The following is a 27,108-nucleotide window of genomic DNA, read 5'->3' on the forward strand; positions in this document are numbered from 1 at the left end:
TTTTTGTCTGACTTACTTCACTTAGCATACTACATTCTAGTTCCATCCACATTGTTGCAAATGGCAAGATTACATTCTTTTTGATTGCCAAGTAATATTTCATTATATATATGCCATTATATATATATATATATATATATATATATTTTAACGTTTATTTTTTGAGAGACAGAGAGAGACAGAGTGTGAATAGGGAAGGGGCAGAGAGAGAGGGAGTCACAGAATCCGAAGCAGGCTCCAGGCTTGGAGCTGTCAGCATATAGCCTGACATGGAGCTGCAAGACCATGACCTGAGCCAAAGTCAGATGCGTAACCAACTGAGCCACCCAGGCACCCCTATACCAAATCTTTATCCATTCATCTGTCAATGGACATTTGGGCTCTTTCCATACTTTGGCTATTGTTGATAGTGCTGCTATAAACATGGGTTTATGTGTCCCTCCAAATCAGCATTTTTGTATCCTTTGGATAAATACCTAGTTGTGCAATTGCTAGGTCATAGGGTAGCTCTATTTTTTAATTTTTTCATGAACCTCCATAATGTTTTCCAGAGTGGATGCACCAGTTTGCATTCCCATCAACAGTGCAAAACTGTTCCCTTTTCTCCACATCCTTGCCAACATCTGTTGTTTCCTGAGTTGTTGATTTTAGCCTTTCTGATAGGTGTGAGGTGGTATCTCATTGTGGTTTTGGTCTGTATTTCCCTGATGATGGGTGGTGTTGGGCATTTTTTCATATGTCTATTAGCTATCTGGATTCCTTTTTTGGAAAAGGGTCTGTTCATATCTTTTGCCAATTTCTTCACTGGATTATTTTTTGGGGGGCAGAGTTTGAGTTTGATCAGTTCTTTATTTTGGATAGTAACCCTTTATCTGATATGTCATTTGCAATTATCTTCCATTCTGTCAGTTGCCTTTTTAGTTTTGTTGATTGTTTCTTTTGCTAGGCAGAAGCTTTTTATCTTGATGAGGTCCCAGTAGTTAATTTTTGCTTTTGTTTCCCTTGCCTCTGGAGACATGTCTAGTAAGAATTTGCTGTGGCTGAGGTCAAATGTTTTCTTTCTCCTCCAGGATTTTGCTGGTTTCCTATCTTACATTTAGGTCTTTCATCCATTTTAAGTTTCTTTTTGTGTATGTTATAAGAAAGTGGTCCAGGTTCATTCTTCTACATGTTGCTATCCAGTTTCCCCAACACCACTTGCTGAAGGGGCTTTCTTTTTCCCATTAGATATTCTTTCCTACTTTGTCAGAGATTAGTTGGTCATACATTTGTAGTTCCATTTCTGGGTTCTCTATTCTGTTCCATTGATCTATGTGTCTGCTTTTGTGCCAGTACCATTCTGTCTTGATGATTACAGCTTTGTGTAATACAACTTGAAGTCCAGAATTGTGATGCCTCCAGCTTTGGTTTTCGTATTATAGCCAAACATTACTTTGGCTATTCAGGGTCTTCCCTGGTTCCGTACAAATTTTAAATTATTTGTTCTAGTTCTGTGAAGAATGCTGGTGTTATTTTGATAGAGATTGCACTGAATGTGTAGATGGTAGATAGCTTTGGGTAGTATCAACATTTTAACCATATTTGTTCTTCCAATCCATGAGCGTGGAATGTTTTTCTGTTTCTTTGTGTCTTCTTCAATTTCTTTCATAAGCTTTCTATAGTTTTCAGTGCACAGACATTTTGCCTCCTTGGTTAGGTTTATTCCTAGGTATTTTATTTTTATGGTTTTTGGTGCAACTGTAAATGGGATTGATTCCTTGATTTCTCTTTCTGCTACTTCATTATTGGTGTATAGAAATGCAACCGATTTCTGTATATTGATTTTATATTCTGTGACTTTGCTTAATTCATGGGTCAGTTCTAGCAGTTTTTTGGTGGAGTCTTTTCAGTTTTCCATATAGAGTATCATGGCATCTGTGAAGAATGAAAGTTTGACTTCTTTCTTGGCAATTTGGATGCCTTTTATCTTTTTGTTGTCTGATTGCGGAAGCTAGGACTTCCGGTACTATGTTGAACAACAGTGGTGAGAGTAGACATCCCTGTTGTGTTCCTGACCTTACCGGGAAAGCTCTCATTTTTTTCCCCATTGAGGATGATATTAGCTGTGGGTCTTTCATATATGGCCTTAATGATGTTGAGGTATGTTCCTTCTAGCCCTACTTTCTTGAGGGTATATTTTATCAAGAAAGGATGCTGTATTTTGTCAAATGCTTTCTGCATTTATTGAGAGGATCATGTGGTTCTCATCCTTTCTTTTATTAATGTGATGTATCACGTTGATTGATTTGCAGATATCTTTTCAACACTAACTAAATCTCATTAACATTATCTCCATCATGTTAATAGGAAAAACAGGTCTGCAGAACAGTGACATTTTATGATTAAAAACACATTTATTTAAATGGTTGAATTGCCTCCATTTGAATATTGTCCACTGCTTCCATAATAATAGCAGAAGTTTTTCACAGATGCTTTTTAATAGGTAACCTCTGCTATATCTCTACTAAGAGCATAGAACCTTGAATAAAAACGGCTTGATTTGATATGTGCTAATTGCTTATCAGAAATTACTCATTTGTAGCCTATCACTGCTAAAATTACTTCAATGGAGAAAAATGGGCAATTTTGGTAGGTTTGTTAATGCCACTAGGCCACTAGTGTTACATTTAGTATTCTAAAAACTGTCATGGTCTGAGTCAGCGCTGATCCAGAGGCCTCCTATGTTTACCCAAAGAGGAAGGTACAGAGAGAATCTGGCCCCAAATGTATAATCAAATGCAATAAAATTGCTTTACTATATTATTGGGGTTTTTTAAGTTTATTTACTTATTTTGAGAGAGACAGAGACAGCGTGAGCAGGGGAGCAGCAGAAACAGAGGGAGAGAGAGAGAATCCTAAGCAGGCTCTGCACCATTCCAGAAGCCCCAGAGTGGGGCTCGAACCCACAAACTCATGAGATCATGACCTGAGCCAAAACCAAAAGTCAGACACCTAACCAACTGAGCCACCTAGGCACCCCACTCTGTTATTAGAGGCGACATTTTGTATCCAACTCTGTGGTGTAATGGTGCCATATTTTGTCTTGAACAAGACTCAAAATACTTTACAGTTAATTAGTCCTATTTAGGGTTGAAATAATCCACTGGGGAACACCAAGTGGGTGGTAGTTTGATGACTGAGAGGGTAGAGCCAGCAAAATAACTGCATGAACATCCCAAAGCTCCAGGGCTGGGATGGTTGGGCTGGGCAGAGAGGAGACAGGACTGCTGCCTACACAGGTCTCCTTTTGCAGGCTCAGAGGTATAGGGAAAACACAGCCCCCTCCTGGCTTGAGTAGAGGTGCAGGGCTGAGGTGAATGGCTCTGGAGAAGGAACACCACAAAGGCAAAGACAGGGTAAGGTAAAATGAAACATTGATTCACTATGATGAGAACAGTGGGTTGAAATGATTTACATTTCCCTTCTCTGTCACCATTCTTATAATTTCCATTTGGCTTGTGTAACTGGAAAGTCCAGGGGCACTGCCTGGCCCAGACTCTGATGATATGGTTTCTGACTCTCTCACAGCTCCGTTTTCCACTTTGCTGTTCTCATACTCAAGCAGGTGCTATTGCTGTGAAGGGAAAGGTGGTCACCAGCAGCTTCAGGCTCACCTGGTCCTTACTGTGCAACATTTCTAGAGAGGGACAACAACACTTTCTCTCTTCCACAGTCCATACATCAAACATTTAAACAGCCCTCCTGGGTCATGTACCCATGCCATGGACCCATCATTTAGGAAAGGGAGATAAAAACCATGATTGGCACATTCCTATCTTGAAAGAAAGAGGGGCGTTGGGCAAACAAAAACAACCAATGTCTGGGGTGCCTGGGTGGCTCAGTGGGTTAAGCGTCTGACTCTTGATTTCAGGTCAAGTCATGATCTCACGGTTCATGGGATCGAGACCCATGTTGGGCTCTGTGCTGACAGCACAGAGCCTGCTTGAGATTCTCTCTCTTCCTCTCTCTCTCTCTCTCTCTCTCTCTCAAAATAAATAAATAAACTTTTAAAAAGTTTTAATAAAAAAAATAGCCAATGTCCACCACAGTTTCCTCAAGGCACTTCTCTTGAGCTGGGATATGTGTAATTCTTATATGAGCTAAGTTTTTTGAAAGACCTTCTCGAAGAGGAGTGGCTCTTAGTTTATGTGGACAGTCCAAGCACAGTGTCATATTCAGTCTGCTTGTGTCCAACCAAATACCTATTCCCTTCTGCCTATTCTTTTCCGAGGTTCACAATGTCACACCCCCTCTGAGGATAGTACTCCTAAAATGTGCTAGTGTGTGTGTGACAGGGAATCTTGAGTGCCAACATAAATGCTTGCAATTAATTTCTTCATCAGTAGGGAAATATTGATAATTTCTGAGCCTGGGGTGAAATTACTGGATTTTTTACTTTTGAGAGATCAGTCAGCAAGCAGTGTGCAGGACAGATTAGGAGCAGAGACAGGTGGTGAGGGAACGAGGTTGAAGACTCTTATAGTAGTCTAGGCAGGAGGGCAGGGGCCTGAATGGAGATGGGAAAAGACAAGGGGATAGAACTAATGATAGTTTGAGAGGGAAACTCTCAGTTCTTGGAAACCGACTTGATGTTTGTTAGCAACAGAGAAGGATGTAAAAATTTAAAAACAATATAATTTCTCAAGTTTTGAAATTCAGAAAAAGAGGAAGGAGATTTGCATTTGATGTACAGTGGGTGATTGGAAATGTGCGTCTGGGATTCAGGACAGAGGTTAGAGCTGGAGAGGAAATAAGCTGAAATAATAGGAATAAGGAGATTATATCCAAAAGACTGTAGAGAAATAAAGGATGGCAAACAGCACTCAGTCAGTCATTCATTCCAGAAACCTAGGAGTCATCCTTGATCCCTCCCTCCCCCTCACTTCCCTGCATTCATCTTTTCAGTCACATTTGACAATTCTGTCCTCAACATTTATATTGGATCTGTGTTTCTCTGCCCTTCCTCTCTTTCCACCTTAGTCCTGGCTATAGACTCCTGCCTGGGCTCTGCAAGTGCAGTGACTCCTTAAAGTTTTCTTTGCTTCCACTCATTCCTACCTCCAGTCTATGTTCACATGGCAGTAAGATGATTTTCTTAAATGTGAATTGTTTCATGTCACTCTGCTGTTCAAGACCCCTCAATGGCTTCCCACTGAGATTGGAGTGCAGTTCAAGCATCCTGTCATGGTCTACGACACCTTGCATAACCTGGCCCTCACTCTTCTCCCAAACTTGATATCATTCTTCCCTTCACTCGTCATCTTTCCATCATACTCATCTCTTAGTTTCTCAAACATGTCAAGTTCTCTACCAGTTCTGCTGTAAACTCCTTCACCAACCCTAGCCTTGCTTCTTCTCCTTACCTTCCATCTCTCAGCTTATCTCTTCCCACTCCCTTAATTGTCCCAAGAACACAAAGTTTTGTGGGTTTTTTTTTTAATTGCCTAAAGAGTCATGTTTCAAGAACACACCCCTCCATGACCACCTCACTCTTTCTTCCCAGCAGCACAGCATGTTGCTGAACAGGAACAAGGTGAATATTCAGAAACCTCTTTAGAGGCCAAGGGGTAGGGAACCCTTGGGCCCAATCCATTACCTAATGCCTGTAAAAATCACCATACTTTCCCTTTTAAAAATGTGTTCTAGTTTTAAAGAATATAAAGCTAAAAACTGAATTTATGTAAAAAAAAAAAAAAAAACCCAGGGTATCAAAGAATTCTTTACTTGACAAAAGGACCCATCTCAAGGTTTCTTAAAATATTGATTTTTTCCTAATATATTCAAAGCTTGTAATTTTATTTTCCACAATTCAGTTCACACAAGTTTTCAAGGGTACAGCAATTACAGAAGATAAAGCAGGCTTGTATTATTCTGTGTCATAGATGGCAAAATTGAGTCACAAAGGCTTGCTGAGAATGACAAAGGTGCAATAATAGAGTCAAGGTTAGCAACCAGAGAACTATTAGCATTGAATCTTTGCTCAAATCAAAGACTAATTCCATCTCCCAATACTTTCCTCTTCAAATATAGATTACACTCCTGCCATTGTTTTCTAACACCTGCAGCAGACTTGAGTATAAAAATCTTGGTGATTTTTTTGTATAGCACTGATAGGGGATTCCCAGATACTGGTTATTTCATTCCTTAGAGCCCCTCTTAGCCCACGATACTGGTTGTGTTGAGTTGCCTGCACCGAGGCTATTTTTGATAATACACGTGTGTTTTATCCAGTGAGCAATCAGGCGGAGAGGCAGCGCTGGGACAGTTAACTTACATTTTAGTGTAATTTCAAAATGTGAATAACAAGTTCTTTTTTTAAATAAAAAAGGAAATGAAATTAAAAACAAGACTTCAATTTAATCTGGGAGACTTGAAATGGCAAGTTTGCCCCTTGTCAATTTCGTTCTGGTTCACCAAGTCTCAACTATCACAGGCAGCAGGGCAAATGAAGAAGAGAGTGTCGCTCGACCCTTGACCTCCTTGCATTTGTGGGTAATCTGGACTCCAATGTTATTTTAAAGGGTTTTTATATTCATAGATTTCTGCTTATGTTAACAAAGTTTTTATAGATATAGATCTGTTTGATGCTAACCAGAAAGCATCTGATTACCGTAGAGGTAATTTACAGGAAAGAAAAAACATCCCAAATTCTTAGATATTTATGTAAGTATACACAAATAAAATTAAGATCTGGGACCAACCCTGTCTATACACAGCATCATCATATTGTGATTCCAGTGTAAAAATTAAAGCTAGTCCTTACTCAAAAACATTTTAACATTAAGACAGGCTAACCAGCTTGACTATACATTTCACCTTGTCTATCCTCCCGTGTGCACCAGGACAAGGGTGATAAGTCCTACTTAGGCAACTCAACTGTTGTGAAGGAAATTGAAGGCCATGTAAATCCAGGGTTTATATTAACTGCCAGGAGCTTAAACGCCAACAGTCAGTACCTACTTAGAAGCCTATGTGTTCCACATCGTTCTCAAAAACTAGAAGGGAAAAATGCAAAATCACACTTTCAGCCCATAGAAATCATAGATTGGTCCTAAAAATGTTTTTAGTGCTAACATGGAAAAATAAAATGGTTTTTGACCAAAACATTCAGTTTTGCCTTTAAAAAATTTAAGTAATTCTAAATGGAAACACAATTTTTCCTTAAAATGTTCACATCTTGGGGTAGGAACAATAATAATTACTGTTATTTGAGGTAAACACTAGACCAGTACTTCATATATATTATTTGCTTAATCTTTAAAACAACCCCACAAAGTAGTATGTTTTATTATCTCTTTTTTACAGATGAATGAACTCAGAGGGGTTAGGTATGCCCAGCATTCTACAGCTAGTAAGTGGCCAGTTCAATATTCAAATCCTGCCTTCTATGATTTCACACCAGTTCTCTTGGAAATGGAGTTCCAGTATCATGGCAGGAGAAATTACATTGCTTTTATTTTTACCTTCATGGCCCAAATCTGTATCTTTATTAGTCTTCTTTAAATAAAGATGGTCAGCTCTGACATTTGACTTTACCCTAAAAATGGCCATCTTACATGGCCATGCCATTTTGTTGACATTCAGTTACACTTGACCTTGACTTGGTCTTCCTTCTTTCTTCCTATGGACCCATTTGAACTCATACAAACTAGTTCTATCCTGTCCTTTTTTACCTCACTCAAGAGTTTTCTAACATGCCACCTACGAAAGGTATAGCAGACTTATATCCATGTACACACATTGGGTTATTTACAATGAATGAATTTTTAGGTAAAGTTTGTACTAAATTATAACATACTTATTGTAAAGGGCACAAACCGTAAGTTCACACCTCAACGAATTTTTACAATATGAACACACCCATGTAACCAGCACCCATATCAAGAAACATAGTATTATCAAACTCATGGTATTTCAAATGCTGAAGGGGACATTCCTATTTCAAAATTTATGTAAATAATCTTTTTGTAAAGGTAAGAATGCATTTGAAATGTGTTTCATTATGTCCCACTTTATGTTTTATGCATTTTGATTTTCATACCTTGTGTTTTCTTAAACCCATGATACATTTAAAGAGAACCTATGTTGAACAATATAAACACCAAGATATGAACACTTCTCCCATCCCAACCCTGGATCAAAAACTCAGCACCATATAATCCTTGAACTGCTTTCTTCTGGTTATTAAATTAAATGCGGTCTTTTTACAATATACATCTAGTAAAGACATGTCTGTTTTGAATTTTTAAAATTTGCTTATCTTCAAGAAGCAACTCCTCTATGAGGGTTTTTCTTTTTTGCTTACCAGTGGATCCTAGTTTCATACTGGGAGAAAGAAGTTTCCAGTAAAAGCTGATATAATATATAGATATTATATATAGATATATTATATATGTGTATATTATATATAGATATAATATATATGGTATACATATTTATGATGGTATGTGTATATATGATGTAATATTATATACACATATATGTGATGCAATATATGTATACATAAGTGATATCTGTATATGATATATATATGATATACACCATATATCATATATATATATCATATATATATTGCATATATATATAGCTGACCCTTGAATAATACTGCAGTTAGGGACACCAAACCCCTGTGCAATAAAAAATCCATGTATAACTGTTGACTTCCCAGAAACTTAACTATAAATAGCCTACTGTTGACCAGAAGCCTTACCAATGACATAAAGAATTGATTAACACATATTTTGTATGTCATGTGTATTGTATACTGTATTTTTAAATACAGTATATTTAGTGTATTACTGGGATAGGAAATTTTTAAATAAAGCAAGATAGAAAAAGAAAATGTTATTAAGAAAATGATAAGGAAAAGAAAATACATTTACAACACTGTACTTTAAAAAAATCCATGTATAAGTGACTCGCAGCTCAAACCTGTGTTATTCAAGGGTCGTCTCTGTATATATATCACATTTTCTTTATCCATTCATCTGCCAGTGGACTTGCCAGCCACATCTTGGCTATAGTAAATAATGCTGCAATGAACATGGGAGGTGCAATGAACATGGGAGGTGCAGATGTCTCTTCCAGGTAATGATTTTATTTCCTTCAGATACATACCCAGAAGTAGAATTACTGGATTATATGATAATTCTATTTTTAATTTTTTGAGGAAACCTCATACTGCTTTTCATCGTGGTTACACCAACTTACATTCCCATCAACAGTGCAGAAGTGTTCTCTTTTCTCCACATCCTCACCAATATTTGTTATCTTTTATTCCCTGGTGGTTTTCATGCTCTTCAGAGTCTATAGTCTGCTCCAGGATTGGGCCATCCCACAACATAAAATTATGGTGGGAAAGTAAAATTATAAAATCATTAAATTTTAGGGTTCCAAAGAAACTTAGACATCATTTTTCATGGGAAGAGCATGCAGGCCAGGGGTAAGGGGTTAAGTGATTTGGGCTCTACCATCCAGTAACGTAGTCATGAAGCTAGAGTGAGAAGACAGCAGTCTGAGGCTCAGCTTAGAGTTTATATAATACTTCCATTCTCTATCTCTAACTTAAAATCAAATTATATTGTGTTTAGAGTTACTTTTGTTTGCATTAGATTTATTTTGTGCACAAAGCAAAAATTGAGAAAGTATGGACATGAAGAACATAATTTAATATTTTAGTTTATTTCTTTGAAGTCTTTTTGTGTTTTGTACATATGTTATTTTGTACATATTGCTATTTATATGTGATTTTATATCCTGCTTAAAATGTGGTTTTTTAAAATCATGCTATGGTAAGCTTGGTTTTACGGTTAACAATAAGCTCCTAGTGAAAGTAGTTTCATGTTGAAACCAAGTTTATCAATGCTATAAAAGCTACAGTGGTTGCTAAGAGAAATTGATACTTTGTTCCCATAGGAACTATCATTTTAAAATACAGAATCTCTAGATTCAAAAGATAGAAAACTTAAGTTTGGGATGGGAAATATTTTACCCTTCCTAGAAAAATGTGAAAATTACTATCTTTTGATTGAAAAGCATGGTCATTTGGTTGCAATCTCCTGAGTGTTCTAGGTGGGTATTTCTCTCTCAGCTTTCCTTGTGTTGGAGGTGATTCAGGGTGATCATGATAGGAGAGTAAGGGAAATGAAACTAACTAATGGTCAGCCACTCCTAGAGCAGAGAAGTTGTTAGAAAAAGCAAGCCTGCACCTTGCGTTCGATAATATCTAAACTGGTGTTTAGGTGCCCTTATTAGAGAAGGGAACAAAGGGAAGAGATTTTTATATCAAGTTGCTCTATAGCATTTAGGCACCAGTATGACTTTTACATCCAGGCATTGTCTCTTAACTTTAAGTTAAAGATAATGATTTTGAGTGAGTGGAAAAACAGTTCTACCTAATTCTGCTCAGAAACCAAGGATGAGAATGAGATGGAATTGAGAACAACTGTAAATGTAAACTCAGCGGCAAACAGTTCCTGGATGGGCACTATTCCCTGAATCCCTCTCTGAGTAGCACTTGTCTATGATACTATGGGCAGTGGCTCAACTGCCTTACCTACTGTCTGACTTCTCCATTCCTCTACTGGTGTGTTCTACATCACACACACACAGACACACACACACACACACACACACACACACTCCCATGGTTGTCTCAGTGTCTGCTTCTGAAATTATATAAGCTAAAACATATTGAAAGATTCTGAGAATAAAATCTACTGAGTGGTATTATGAACTGGAATTACCACTGGAGCAGATGCATACAAACACATTTAATTAGTCCTTGTGACGGATGCTATGTTGTTTGGCCCCCACTCCTTCCCCTTAAAGACCTACTGCCCCAGCTTTTGGGAGCACTATTGGCAGACAGCCCTCACCAGGGGTACCACTATTTAGGATTAGTTTTGGCTGAAGATAGCTACTTCCCTCAAGGTCACACCTCCTTCCTGGGTTGGCTCCCATCCAATGACAGATCCAAGTGGGAGTTTAATGGCCTGGCTCTCTCAATTCATTTGGAGAGCTCCAAAGGGTCACCTCATTTTCAGAACTCCCTGCCAGTTCAGGTGAGGCATTTCATTGAGACCACACCAAGGCTTGACTTCTCCTTCTGCCCCACGCTGCTCCTTCCTGTTTCTCCGATGATCCCAGCAACATTCCCTAAGAAACCTCCCACCTGCTAATCTCCATCTCAGAGTTCATTTCCCTGGAAACTCAACCTGTGACAGAATTGAGGAGCACCTACTGTGCACTAGACAGTATTCTGAGGGATACAGTGAAGACCAAATAAGCTTTCTGCCTTTGCATTTTATTTGGAAGGAGCTCACATTCTAGAGCAAGAGTCAGTAAACTTTTTCTGTAAAGGGCCAGAGAGTAAATACTTTAGGCTTTGTGGGTCATATGGTCTCAGTCACAGCTATTCAGCTCTGCCACTGTACCATAAAAGCAGCCTTAGAAATATATAAATGATTGGACAGGGCTGTTTACCAATAAAACTTTATTTACAAAATAAGAGGTGGGTTGGATTTGGCCCATGGGCTATAATTTGCTGACCCCTGTTCTAGAGAGCAGGGCACAAGGAAACCAATAATTAAGCAAGAAAAATCTCAGGCAGTAATAGTACAATAAAAGAAATAAATTAGGGTGATATGATAAAGAAGCACTATTATTGCTTTATAAATTTAAATTATTTTTTGATAAGTAATATATTCATATGAATCAAAACCCAAAAGGATCGAAAGAGTATTCATTTGCAAGTATATGTCCTGATTCACTTTGACCCCCGATAGAAATAAATTTATTTACCACTTTTGTGTTTCTTTTCAACATAAGCAATTACAAATACATATCCTTATATACATCCTTATCCCTCCTTTCACGAAATAGTTAGCATATGATGTGTCTTGTTTTGCACCTTACTGTTACTCACTTAGTATGTCCTGGAGATCGCAGAGATCATGTCCATTTGTTTTTCTATATCTGAGTACTATTCCCTAATATGTGTATGATGGTTTATTTAACCAATTCTCTATTGTATTAGGGTTCTCCAGAGAAACAAAACCAATAGAGAGAGAGAGAGAGAGAGAGAGAGAGAGAGACAGAGTGTGTGTGTGTGTGTGTGTGTGTGTGTGTGTGTGTGTGTGTAGGAACTGGCTGATATGATTTTGGAGGCTGAAAAAGTCCCAAGATCTGCAGAGTAACTTGGCAAGCTGCAGACCCAGGAGAGCTGATGGTGTAGTTCCAATCTGAAGGCTGGCAGCCTGAGAGCCAGAAAGAGCAGATATTTCAGTATCAGTTCAAAGGCAGGGAAAAGCTGATTGTCTCTTATTGCAAGGTGGGGAGGGCTGAGGAGGGTCAGCCTTTTTGTTCTTTTCAGGCCTTCAACTAACTGGATGAGGCCCATGCACAATAGGGAGGGCAATCTGCTTTACTCAGTCTGCCGATTTTTTTTTAACATAGCCTTCACACCCAGTGTGGAGCCCAATGCAGGGCCTGAACTCATGACCCTGAGATCATGACCTGAGCTGAGATCAAGAGTTGGATGCTTAACCAACTGAGCCACCCAGGCACCCCTTAGTTTACCAATTTAAATGTTAATCTCATCCAAAAACACCCTCACAGAAACACCCAGAATAATGATTGACTAAGTATCTGGGCATTCTGTGACCCAGTCAAGCTGACACATAAAATTAACCATCACATGCTCTTGGGTTGTTTCCAAATTTTTGCTATTTCTGCAATAATACTGCAGTGGGTGACCTTGTATATATATTGTTTCATAGTGTGCAGATGTATGGATCTGTAGGATGAAGTCCCAGAAGTGGGATCACTGGGTCCAAGCAAGTAACTTTGGTAGGGATTGCCATGTTGCCATCCATGAGATTTATTCTAATTTGCAGTCCTTCTAGCATATGCAAGTGATTGTTTCCCCACAGCCCTGGCAACAATTATATTATCAAACTTTGAGAAATGTTTGCCAATTTGAAGTGGTATCATCATGTAGCTTTGATCTGAATTTTCTGTGTGTGAGATTGCACGGTTTTTGGTGTGTTAAAGAACCATTTGTATTGCTTTCTTGGTGAATTTTATGTTCACATCCTTTGTTCAGTTTCTGTTGGGCTTTTGGACTTCTCTCAATTTGTTAAGACTCACTCAACATTGAAGGGCTTGACCCACTATGATTTAGATTGCAAATATTTTCTTAGTTTGTCAGTTGTATTTTGTGCTAATGTTGCTTTTGTATCAATTTGCATCAATCTTTTCTTTTATGGTTTCTGGTTTTTGAACCCTGACTAGGAAGACTTTTGAGGGGTCTTTCAGATGGGGTGCTCAGGGATGATAAGGCCACCCTAATTATTTGCTTGTGTGCTGGGGAAACATTTAGGGGCAAGGTAGTAGCTGTGGAAAATCAGAAAGTAGATAATTCAACCCAAATGAGAAAGAACACTAAAAATAAGTTTTGATCCATTGTAAACATTTAAAAAGTAAGGTAAAACAAATAATATCAGAGAATCACACATAATAAAAGTAATTATATTGATTCCAGACTTAAGACACATAATCTTTTGGGGGGGGGGGGAAGTTTAGAGTTTGTAATAATTTCTCCATCTGAACCAGAAATGCACAGATTTGATGTGTTTTCATAAATACAGCTTGACTAATTTAAAATTGATTTTAAAATCTTGCTGTTTCATCTTCATAAATTGAAAAGCAGGTTTGCTTATCCTGGTAGCCTTTTATGGTACTTGAATAGTGGTCTGACTACTTTTAGAAATGAATAATGGATTAAAAGTACACTTTGCAGCTTACATTAGTTACTTTTGTAATGCAAAATAGAAGCATGATAATGTACTATTCAGCATGCTTTAATATGATTTATACATACACTACACAGCATAAGTAATTCATTATGCCCTTCACAGTGCATTTCCTGGGCACAGAAGCTCATGTTTACCAGTATTTCATCTCATAATCAGGTTGTCTAACGGAGGGGGTCTGCGACTATGAGTGGGGATTCCACACTCCACTCACACCCTGACTCCTTCAATGACCTTAGGCAATATTCTTCTGGGTCTGGGCCTAGGTGCTTATAAAAAAATGAATGGATAATACCTTATGGATCCAACTCAGAGGAAGGGACTGTGGACTAATAACTTTAAGGCTGTAAACAGCTTTGAAGTCTGGAATTAAATAGGCTTCATGGTATGATTATTATTATTCCAGGAATTATCATACTTTGGAAATAACACTCTACGATGGTCATTTAATAAGGCAGCAGTTCATCGCTCTGCATCTGAGAAGAAATCATCTATTGCTTCATAAATAGCACCTTGTCACACACTGTATTTTTCTATTTGCAAAGTGTAGATTTACTGAATAGCATAGGTGATGGCCCTCAACATCAGCTGCCTTTAAAACCAATTGCATTCCATTTTTAGAATGAACATGTACAGATTGATTGAAGCTAGTGAGTTGGAGGTGGGGGAGTGGTTCTGAGAAGCAGACCTTGCCCTAACATTTGTGGGGCCTGGGGCAAGAGTACAAATGGAGGCCCACATACCATATGTTTAAATATTTAAATGGTATAGATCAAGCTAACAGACTGTTAAATAAAATATGTTCTATCCTCTTTCCTCCACAAATATATCTTCATAATGACCTGGAAGGCCAGGTTTGAATTTTAGATTTCTCTGAAGGTCTCTGAAAACTTATAAATCACATTTCTCTTTTTTCTCCCCTATTGCCTGGTGTCAGTATGATAGGAACCAGTAACAGTCACCAGACCAGAATTTGAACACACACATCCTTAAGGTATGTTTCAAACTCTGTACCTATTTATGATATGCAAATCGTGTTTCTTTTTTGATAACGCTGATGACTGTCTCTATGAAAATGGGAATCCATTAGAATAACTGAAACCTCTAAAATAGTGAGATTTGTGCCTGTGAAAAATGCTTTGACACAACATGATTCCTTTGCCAATCTAGATTTTGACCTGGTCTATTTAAATTCTGCTGGGAACATAATTTTCACATCAAACTTCCATTGTAAATTGTAGGATGAGTAAAATATGCAGGTTTTGCATAGAAATATTATTATTATTATTATTATTATTATTATTATTATTATTATTATTGTTTGCCTGACACATAAACTGTTACTTCAGATTCGAAGGAATCTTCTTGGTCAAATAGATCTAATATGGGGGATGATATAATAGAAAAATTTATATCCTTAGAGAATGCACCTTAAGCAGTTTTATTTTATAGCTGATATTTTTATTTTTGCTTGGGTATACGATTCTTGTTTATCAAGACTCCACTTTCTTTGTTAAAATGTAAAATGCATGTTGGGCAAATGCTCCAGGGCAATTTGCATAAAAAGTGATGACAAAGAGCAATTAGTACTTCATTATTATGCAGTGAAATGCTACTTTGCTCAAAAGTGACTGTAGTTTCTCCCCCCCCCCCCCAACCCCCTTATAAATCTGGTACAGCATTGTTCTAAAAATAGTACATAAGAACCCTCTGTTTATAAATCAGTGTCTTTGACTTTCCTGTAGAAATCCGGGGGGGGGGGGGGGGGGGGGGGAAATGCAAGCACTAAATAAAGTTATTACCCCAGATCTTTATAATGAAAAACAAGCACCAGAATTCTGTTAGATAAGACAGGTCAGAAGATTTTAATGTCTCCTCAGATTAGTGCCATATCTTATTTTACCCCTTGGGATCAGCTTTCAAAGCAGGCTCAGATCATACATTGATAGCAACATCCCCCTTCCCCCCAACACACATACTGCCTCACATGCACACTCAGAAAAGGGTCATGCCACACACCACTACACTGCAGAGAACAAACAGTCCCAAGGTATCTCTAGTTAGGAAGGCTTGATTTTTGAGTACAGATTTCATTACCATGAAATTCCTTTAGGGCAAAAAAAGAATTGCATCAAAGAAGCAGTGTGGGGAGGCAGACTTTGTAAATATTCGCCCCATCACCTGTGTTACCAGGCTCTGCCTCTCTTTAATTTGGCAGGAAAAGCTCTTTTTTTTTCTCTTGTTGAGCCAACATATTATCTAAAACTCTAGAAGCCAAAATGTGCCAACACTCTGTGTGTGTGTGTGTGTGTGTGTGTGTGTGTGTGTGTGTGTATGAGAGAGAGAGAGAGAGAGAGAGAGAGAGAGAGAGAGAGAGAGAACCTAGTAATTGGATACTGGCAGAGTGAGAAGGAGACATGAGAAACTATAAAACCTTTGGAAAATGACCTCATGAGGCTGGAGATGTTCATGGATTACAGCATTTCTCTTTGGAAGTCCCCAAGCAGACTTGGGGAGGAGGGAGGAAAAAGGGATAGAGGTGGGAGGTTGGTAGATACTACACTGCCTTATTTTTGGTTCTCCCTCTACCTGACCCTCTGTGGCCCAGACCAGATCAATGAAATTCCCACAACCACAATCCTGGCTGGCATGGCTCCAAGAAGGCTAACCTAACCTGCTTTGCTTGCATCCTAAGGGGTCTGTCAATCCTAGGAGGCTGGGATCAGCCTCATTACCTGCAATTTAGGCTCAGGGGCTCAGGGCTGTGTGGCAGGTCTCAGAGAGTGAAGGAGTGGGGATAGACACTTAGGCACATGCTTTATGAGCATAAGTAACTCGGACAGTGGAATACCCTTCACCCAGATTTTACTTACTCTCTCCTTTGTTCTTGTTCACCTCAGGCCACCAGTGAAAAGACTATAGGGTCATATAACTCATACCATTTCAAGGATTCATTGTCTAACTGCAGGTAATGTATGATCATTTTATATACTGCCACATATTCATTATTCATACAATTTTCTATTAATTTTTAATGCATCCAAGTTCCTAGTTATTTAACATATAATGCAATTGGCCAGACGTCTTCATAAAGCTATGAAAAGTGGCTCTGAGGTACTCTTCCATAGCATCTCAATCTATTAACCAGCTGATGAGACAGTACTGCTCTTAACCATGGGCAAGATCCCTGCCTTGGGTCACCACACCACAGAAGTCCTCATGATTTGGATGACATTACTTGAAGTCCCCAGCTGCAATGCTATTTCGGTTTCAGTGTCCAAGTCAGATCTCATTTCTCCCCTTTAGGGCAATGTGCTTCTCTCTAGCCAGCCTATGAGGTTGACCAGATATCTACAGGAGCTCCAGAACTCATGCTTATGTATTTTCTTGAAGCCAAAGTGGGGCCTAATTCAGGAGAGCAGCTTGGTCAGCATTTGTTCCCACTGACCCTGGGCAGCAAGTTATTTCTTTTGTAATATTGCATGACATCGGACCACTAGAATGGTGCTGACATGCTGATTTGGAGTAACTCCTGTTCACAGGGGATGAAGGAGATAAGAATGTTCACATCAGGCAATAAATACCATTATTTTAAATCTTCATCAGTAACATGGGTTCATTTTCCAGTAAAATTATTGATACACATATGGACCTGCGAAATACATTTGCCTAGGGCTCACACTCCCCAGGGATAGCCTTATCCTAGGGAACCACTGTAGGTTCTTGAACAAGGACTGATGTGGACTGAGTATTTAGAAAAGGAGATGCTGGTGCTGGAGAAGAGCAGGGAGAGGGCTGTGGTGTCCGCAAGGCTAAGAGGAGTCAGTGCAGAGAAGTGAAAGCACTCTAGATTAAGTACTTCATTTCCCTTAGGAGTCTCCTAGCTCTATTTGTTTGGGATTCTAATGTGGCCTGAGGCAATAAGGGCCTTGATGTGATGCTGCTGGAACCTACAGTGGAAAGAAGTGAAGAAATATTTTAATGTAATGCCAGCGCAGGTAAAAATGATAGTGTGTGTGTAACTATGTGTCAGGTGTCATTCTGAGCACTTTGCACACTTGGGCTTTTTCAGTCCTCATGTCAATCTTTATTATTCACATTCTCCAGGTGAGGAAACAGAATTAGAGAAAGTTGAATAACTGGCCAAGGTGACATGCTACTGTTATTGGCAAATTGTAGAGGATCTGAAGATGTGGGAGGGATCACAGGTTTCTCCATGTGTTCAAGGCTGGAGGTCAGGGAACACAATTTGGGTGGTTTTGTGGTTAGTTTGCTTGCTTTGTTTTGTTTTCTCACTGGTTATGGCAGTGAGGGCATTGGGACAATGAGTGTCTAAGTATCTGTGATAGTGAGTCACCAGCATAGAAATGTCCTGCAGAGATTTGGAAATACCCCCAGAGATCAGATGAGAGGTTGGCCTGGAGATTGTGGATGTGGAATCATCAGAGATGAGGGGTACAGTTATGTGAATGGGAGAGGTGACTAACCTCCAGGATACAGTGGGCAGAATTTCTTAAGAGAACCAGCTTGGGAGGGAGAGCTCTGTGGGCAAGACTCCAGCATCAACTCAGCAACTAAAATCCCCAGCCACTTTTGAAGAACTGTTCTATTATATAGTTTGGTCAGCAGCTCAGCTCCATATTTTCACCCACCACAATGTTCAGATCAATACTCTCGGTCCTCATGATTTACTGAACCTGAATTTCTCTAACTGCTCCATTAACTCTTTGGAAAGGTTTCTCCCTTTGTTAGCACTGGATCATGATTTTCCATAAAATTTGCCCTTGAGCAAGCAATTCTCTCATCATTCTCGCTAGGGAAATTGTCTTGCTCCTGCCCCACCCCCCAACTCTCCAGCCTTCTTCGCTTTCTTTAGAACTTTGTTTCATGAACCTGCATTTTGCCTGCTAATTAGTGTTTTTGAATATACACTTGCTGTTGAGCTTGGAATCTATGGGGGTTTCTCTGAAACCAGTTTGTGACTTCCAAATTCTTTGTGTCAGTTAATATTTCCCTAACTTGGTTATTAACTTTGGATCTTATTGTTTCTATGTTTTGGTGCTAACGGGCTTGGCGCCATGGCCCCAGTCTCTGCGTGCCCTGTCCTATGCTCACGTTCATACTGTTGTTTCCCTTCATCCTGGGCACACAGGGGTCTGGTGGCCAAACAGCCCATAATAAAAGGTGAATTCACTCACAGTGTGCCCCTTTGTTCCAGAGACTATTTTGCCCCTCTGATCCTCACTTCAGCATCATGGAAAAGCATTTGCCAAGCCCCTAATTGCCAGAGTGCTGCACTAAGCACTCCACAAAGAGCTCCACCACCACGGTAGGGCCAAGTGTGACAGAGTCAGGCCTGGATGTAGGAGGAAATTGCTATGGCTGTGGCCCTTGGACACAGAGTCTTGCAATTTGACAGAAAAAAATGATGTCTTCCCAGGTATGCCCAGCAATGCTGAGATACCTGACTTGGGCTGGGGGCATGGAAGCAGCAGTATATATGCCGCGGTGGGGATGGTGTAGACAGATACCCCAGAAAAGAGGAAGGGGGAGCAAGCTGTTTTTTCCTCAGGAAGCCTGAAGGGTAAGCTCCTGAGAGGAATCTACAGCATCAGCAAGTGTCACCCTCCTCAACAGTTTGCCAGGGAGGGGACAAACATCAAAGTCCCTATAAGTCATAGCATTTGGACAAGTATTGGCCTATTGGAGCAGATAATCCATCTGGGGAGGACACAAACATAAATAAGAGTATAACACAGAATCACATAAAAGGCACAAACAAATAAAGAAGTGACACACATGAAGAGCAAGGGATGTTTTGTGTATGGAGGGGGAGAGGGGTGCTGAAGCCATACAATTGACAGTGTTGTGTGGATTAAATGGGTGCTACAGTGCTTAGAGCAGTCCTGGGTCCTTAGTGAGTGGTATGTATGAGCCTGTTGAGTGGATGAATGGAGAATCAAGTTCAAGTTGGGAAAGTTAGAGAAATATCAAATCAAGGTAAGTGGATTCCTCCTTCCTACACCAGATTGGCTGGCACAGCCCTGGATTCATAGTTCAGGATTAGAGAAGGTTTAGCTGCACAGAATGTCCTTGAAAGTCTGTCTTTCAATGATATAGGAACATGATTCATCTTCAGATATGTGCCCCTGTGTGGTGCGGTACACTGAAATGCAAATAATTCTCTTAGGATAATTCCTAAAGGTGGAGAAAGGGAAGGGGGGGATCCCCATTTTCTTTGCTTTGCTCCAGACCCTGGAAACCTAACTCTAAAGGTAATGACCACTGGGCCCAGCTATGTATAAATAATGATACCTTAAAAGGATGTTTAAAGTAGAAATTTTATGAAGGGCAAAGAATTTGTTTAAAAAGCTTGACTTTGCCCTGTCCTAGGATTGCACAAAGGTGCAGATATTTATGTCAGGCCTCAGTCTCTCCTCACACAGGAATTGCTGGAAGCCTCGCTGCTCCTGTCCAATATTCAGATATGCCCATGTTGTTCTTGTCTCTGGCTTGTCTGCCTGTTTTTGTGGACATTTGCTTCTTGACTCTCCTCGTTGCTACCAGAGAGTTCTTGGTTTGCTTGCTTAATTGTGAGCTGGAGCAGGATGCTTTGGCTCTCTAAATTCCTAACCTGGGCCCTCTTAGTGTGTGGTTTCTCTGGCATTTGTATTCTTTCCCATACTGTGGCCACCGGAGGGCAGTTTTAATGCCCCTCAGGAACTACTTGGATCAGATTTCTGGATGGGCCAGCCTTGAAATACTTTCTGTATTGTGTTAGGAAACATTCCCCAGGCAACAGGAGTTTAGGGAATTACCATTTACTACTCAGTGGCCAATGACAGATGATTTCCAGGACCCCAAACTCTCCTCTGACGGGTAGAGCTCCACTGTGGTTCACAAGAATTCCTGGTCTCCAACTTCAGTCACTTAGAGAAATTTGAGAAGGTCATGCTCATCTGGGATCACAGAATGGGGGGATCCTGTTCAGCCCTGTGGCAGATACTCTACAAACATCTGTCAAGTTTATTGACCAGTTTGTCTCTGCCCTCAGACAAACATGAGTTTTGGAAAGGTAGAGGTGTGTGGGGTTTGTGTGTGGTTTCTGACGGGAAGATTACCCTACGGATTTTCTGATTCCTTCCTCTGTGCCTTGTTGAATATCAGAGCCCTTTCTCTGCTATCACCAATACATGTATGTAACTTTTCTGGCTTAAAATTCACCTCTCTAAAGTTTTCCCTAATTAATTCAAACATACTCTGATGACTTTTGTATTTTTTTTTTAATTTTAAAATTTGGTTAATACGTTTTTTGGTACTTTAAAATTTCCTATGTATTGTGTAGTATGATGTTTATCACACAATAAACATGCAACTAATGGATGTGACTTAATTAGTGATATACCCAATACACATTATTGATGACACCAGTGAGCCATAAGACTAAACAAGTAATTTTGTGAAGCAAACCATTTTATCCAAGGAATGACAGGGAAAGGGGAAGACTAACTCTGTTAGTTCTCCTTAGTGTTAGATGTGTGAAAAGTGGCATATTAATATAGCACTTGCCTAGAAATAGATATTGGTAGGAAGATCACAATGATTTTGTAGAAAAATACTACCACATCTGCTAAATCCTTTCTTTGGAATCTCCTTTTGCTCTCTAATATGCAATATCTATCCCTTTTAAGCTCTCAATTACCTGAAAGGAAGCTTCATGCCCAGGGTGTAAGGGCATTTGCTAACAATAATTGCTTGAGAATAAATATGAGATAAGAAAATGTACTGGAAAGGACACTATTCACCTCCACGAAGGGCCAGTTTTTGCAGAACATTGGCAGGAATGATGCTCTGAGGGCAAGACCCGTATATTAATCATACGTGGAGTACCAACAACCAATTCAATGCCTTGCTCAGAGATGTGCATGGAATAAATGAATGGATATTTTAATTAGCATGGGTGTCATCTTTTTGGTGCCTATGAGTGTAATATATAGAGCATGATCTCATTAAAACAGAAGAGAATGATTAAGCCAGAATGAATTTTGTGCTGTTATTTTTTAAAATGCCATAACTTAGCTGTATAAGTGGTAACAATTTTAAATTTGCATTGTTGGATTTTTGGTAAAAATAGTATAACAATAATAGTACTAGCATGTATGTGTATATATCACTTATGGATGAGGTTCTGCTTTTAATTGAATTAATTCTAACAGTAATCCTATGAACAGATATTCTCATTTTATAAATGGGGAAGCTGAGGCACAGAGAAGTTGTGATTTTTCCAAAGCTAAGTGACAGAGGTGTGACCTGAAGCCTGGCAACATAGTTCAAGAATCCATGCTATTAGCCAGTAATTTATATAGCCTCCCATGCTGGTGAGAATCTGTCCAAACCAAGTACTGATAGGGACTGGTTCCGTGCCCAGGAATAAAATAAATGTTTCGTCCTTTATCAATTAGGCACATCAACAGTATGATGGTGATAAGTTGGAAAGGATCAGGGACTCCCAAAGTACTTGTTAAAGTCATTTTAAAAAAATATGAAGAACATCAAAAAGAGAAAGGAACAATGGTTGTTTATAACCTGCCAAATTATTAACGTAGGACAATGTACATCTTGTTCCTGGTTGCAGATAAAAATCCTAGCTAATGGACAAAGAAGACTTGAGCTCCAGGAGGAGCTTAAATGGTAATCCTCCTAGAAGATAATAACCTGGACACATTGTCCATTGTGGGTGAACTAAAATTATAGAATATGATCTTTGAATTAACCAGGAAGTGAATACATCTTCTTGAACTGATAAATTTCTGAGCTAAGGTAATCAGCAAGATGGGGCAAAGAGACCATTAGAGGTGCCACTTTCACATTTCATAGGTGAGAGAGAATGCCCTTCCCTTGAGCATGTGAGAAAAATGTAGTTTTGATAAAGAACAAGATGTTTTGCAATGCATTTCAGTTAAGTTTTATTAAAGTGTTCCAAGGAATAAATATCTATAAAAGTTATAGGAAAATCTGGAAAGGATTTCATCCTGCAAAATTGTGTGTAGATAAGTTTTAGCACATCCTATCATTTAATGGGAGAAATTGCAAGTATTATAGATGTTATTTTTGATTTTTTAATTCTCCAAGTTGTTTCTGATACCTTTTAATTTCAGTTTTAATAGCCATAATCCTTTTTGAAATAATAATACTGTCAGCTCTCAGGTGTATGCGTTAAAGGGAATGGCAAACTTGAAACAAATAAAATAATCCTTTCCACTGTGCTACGGCCGAGACCTCACTCTTGGAGTTAAATAACTGACAAGGGATTAATGTCTGTGGTTTAAGGAGTCAGTGGTGTAGTGTGTTGTTGGGCTTGGGTGATGGGGCAGGGTAGTGTCTGGGGCTTTCTTGCATTTGACCACAGTTTCTCCTGTTGGTCCTGTTAGTGAGATACCAGTTTGTTTTGGATATGTTCCCTCCCCTAGAGTGTGCCATTGTAATACTGTTGTAAAAAGCATTTTTTCTTCATGGAATTCCTTATTAGTCATTTCTTTGGTTGACACATTAAAAACAACAACAACAACATAATGGTAACTCTGATGTGGTGTGATGGACGCTTTACATGCAGACTCTGGATCAGGACTGAGGCACTCATTCCCCCAGCTGCTGGGAATGATGGTGGACAGCTTGCAGCTGAGTAGTAACCCTTCCAGCAATTGCCTTTGGATAAAGAGCTGTTTTACCACTTCCTGGGGACAGTCTGTACCTGATGACTGACAGGTGGTGATACAAAGGCCCTGCCTCCTGGCTTTGCTTGGGACAACTCTGCAGGCTCATCCAGCTTAAGAGTGTCCTTGTGGGATCAGTTGAGGCTTTTGTTGTGACTAAATGCAGTCCAAGGTCTTCTCCTGCCCAGTCCAGCTTTGTTCACTCTCCCACAGGTGTGGCTCCTAACGTGCTCCCCAGTCAACTTTCTGCACCCACATCTGTTTCTGGGAGACCTGATCTGTAAACCCCAGCAATATATTCTGCATGCTGAAGATGAAGGTACACTTTGGAGAAAGGGTCATACAAATTTTCATAAATGTTTTGATAAGGCTGATATTTTTCTTCTTTGCTTAGACTCTTTCCCTAATCCCTATCCTTTCCATATTTTCTACCCTTGATTGATCCCTAATTTGCACATAGGGTTTTCTAATGGGAGATACAATTTGTGTTTAATATAAAAAATTCAAGTTTCAGAAAAATATGCATACATGCATGAGTTGCCACTATAGCATGCCCACCAGATAGCCATCATTTAGAAGGCCCAGGGTAACCCTCTGCATCCCTACACAGCTCTAAGTGTTGGATAGTTGTCCTTTGTACATGAAATTTATACCTTGATTAAGATATCTGAGATAAATGGGCTTTGGCAATTAGAATAATAATACTCTTTGGGATATTTACCAAGCACTTTCCATCCATTATATTGATTTATTTCTTCACATCCTTGAGAATTTGGTCGTGTTAGCTCCATTTTATAGATGGAGAGTAAATTTCTGAAGACATTGGGGTTTTGGGAAATTTCTTTTTGACAAGCTCCAATTTCTACGATCAGTCAATGGGCTCAAGCCCGTCATTCAAAGAGAACACCAGAAGAGATGTGGTGTTTTGTGAAGTGGCACATTCTGAAGTCTCTGTCACTGAGAGAAGGATGTAAGCTCAGGATCAAAGCATCATCTTCAAAGAAGGGCGAAGTACTTGTTAAATAACTCCTGGCAACTGCTTAAGCACTAAGCATTGTAATTGCAGAGAGCAGGAACAGCACTAAAAATAGAAAAGTGGATAAGGACAGGACCAAAGACATCATTGTCACTCAAACTTGAATGTCACTTTTTGACAGCATTTGAGCAATTGATTCTTGGTTTTCCATGCTAGGAATTCAGTAGTCACGCTTTGCTGTGACAGCCGTAGGAGAAGGGAAGGGGCAGGACCCTGTAGGAGCCTGGGATTAATATGAAGAATGGAGGGTGAGAATTATTATCAGCCTATGCTGCCTCTTCTCTAGTCAAAGTTCCTTTGAAGGCGAAAAAACAGAAAGCCACTCAAGCTAGCCCCAATTTACTGAAATGTTAAAGGAGGATCTCATGGGTAAGAAACACAACCAGACCCTGCTTAGCAAAAGACTGGACCTGAGAACCAGAAGGCCATTAGGAGCTAAGTCTCTCATTCCATTTCCTGGAGCTGCACGATCTGTCTCTGAAAATCTCCTCTCTTGACCTCTCATCTAAGCCAGCATCCTCTGCATTTCATCTTGTTTACTTCATCTAGCTCAGCTGCTGGTCCAACTCTACATCATGAGCTCCAAGCTCCAGTAACCACCACTGACAACAGTGTCTGTGTCTCTTCAGGCAAGTTCTTATACGGAAAAGACTTATCAGGTCATATCATGCTTTTCTCACAGTGGAGCAGCCATTTTGGATTGGGGGGCGTCCATGGGGTGTAGAGAGATGCAGAATGAATGGGAAAGACAATGAGACCTATTTATTTTATCTTCACTTATCTGTGTTTCCATCATGTTCTGTATCATGCTCCATGATCTAGTCTAGAATATACAAAAGGTTGAGTAATCACAGCAGTGAATCACTGTGTAGAGAGTGGTGTCTGCTCTAAATAGGTTTATAATCTGGTTGATGTGATAAGGCACAAGCCCAAGAAAAGGAAACAAGTCAGACCAGAGAGTGCCTGATGAGCATCAGATGACTAGCATAGACATTAGGGGTTTTAAAGATGTAGAAGAGGGAGAAATCATTGTGTGTTGGGAAGTTAAAGGAGGATTTTTTACGAGAGGTAGAGACAGAAGTGGGTCTTGAGGGATGGGAAAGATTTGGAGAGAAAGGGAAGAGGAGAGGATTCTAGATTGAGGCAGAGGGAAGGAGAGTGGGATGCATGATACATGTCCAGGGTACAATGAATAGGCCAACCTATTCTGAGCATAAGATGTGTGTTAGAAAGTACTAGAAGGTAAATTAGGAAGAATGGGGAAGAATAAAATTGTGTAGAACCTGAATAGCAAACTAAATAGTTTGGATTTATTCTGAATATTTTATTAGTGATGTTTGAGCAGGGCAGTGCTCAAGGATGACTCGATGCCGTGGAGGAGACCAGAGGCCGGAGATGACTGAGAGGCCCTTATATTGTTGCTAGTGACATGGGATAGCAGGCTTGAAGATGAAGAGGTAGACTCGAAAATATTAGAAAGAAAATGGAACTTCTCCTATTTAAAGTCTTCGTTGCCTGCTGTTTGTGCACTTCCAGGAAGAGACACAAATTCAGGGAAGAAACTGACTGGACCTATTGCTTTTAGCTACTGGCAACCTACATGTCTCTGGCTTCAACCAGTAAGTGCAAATGCTACCACATTAAAATTAGTACCCAGATAGTAAGAGGTCTGAGCTTCCATTTATACATAGCAAGTGCAGTCTTTCATAGAGCTCCTCTCTTGACGAGTCAGGGAGCTTGGCAGAAAACTCTAGTTAACTTAGGCAGAAAATGAGTTTATTGGAAACATATTTTGTTGCTCATAAATGAATTGGAAGGGTGGGAAAACGAGCTAAGAATATAATTCAGCCAAGGTCACACCATGGGTTGGGATGCTACCATTGGGTCCTTATCACTCTTCCAAATCAACCCTGACTCCACTGCCACAGCCATGATTAAATTCTTCTAGAGGCAAGTCCCTGGAAGGCATTTGATTGAGTGTAGGTCTTGTTCCCAATCCCTGGATTACAATGAGTTACAAGAGGGAAACCAGTTCTGTTTTAACTTCTGTAGGATGCAGGGCTGTGTCTCCTAGTAGGACACACATACTAGGTGATATTCTGAATTAGGAAGGGGGTTCAGACGCTGGGCTGACAAATTATGCTTCTTCCTCACATTTCCAAGAGTCCCAAGATGGAGATATGCCCATTGCTGCCCTGAATTACCTCTTTACTCTTATAGCTGGTTGAGAAGGAGTCCATGGCTATGGCTTTTATAGTGACCCTGTGAGCTCACCCATGCATTACTGAGTTCTGCCTTCAAAATAATTCCCACTACAGGTCACTTCCTCCATTCCACATTAGGGTTTTATCCCATCTGTATTAGTCTGCTCTGGCTGCCATCACAAAATGCTACAGAGTGGGTTGGTTTAAACAACAGAAATTAATTTTCTCACAGTCTGGATGCTAGAAAGCCCAAGATCAAGGTGTTAGTAAGATAGGCTTCCTTGTGAAGTGTAGGTGTAGGT

General features: G+C 39.6%; 1 long non-coding RNA gene across 2 annotated transcripts in view; it reads left to right on the top strand.

Annotated features, from left to right (window-relative positions):
* LOC132667381 (uncharacterized) overlaps positions 1-27,108 on the top strand; it is a 96,285-nt gene that overhangs the window by 14,919 nt on the left and 54,258 nt on the right. The window contains exons 3-4 of one of the 2 annotated variants that reach the window (XR_009605104.2): positions 14,791-14,847; positions 16,754-16,822. This is a non-coding gene — a long non-coding RNA (uncharacterized LOC132667381). Of the gene's footprint in view, positions 1-14,790; positions 14,848-16,753; positions 16,823-27,108 lie in introns of those variants that run through there. The other variant, XR_009605106.2, reaches the window with a different exon arrangement.

This window comes from Panthera onca, chromosome B2, assembly GCF_046562875.1.
Source record: "Panthera onca isolate mPanOnc1 chromosome B2, mPanOnc1 haplotype 2, whole genome shotgun sequence".
Lineage (NCBI taxonomy): Eukaryota > Metazoa > Chordata > Mammalia > Carnivora > Felidae > Panthera > Panthera onca.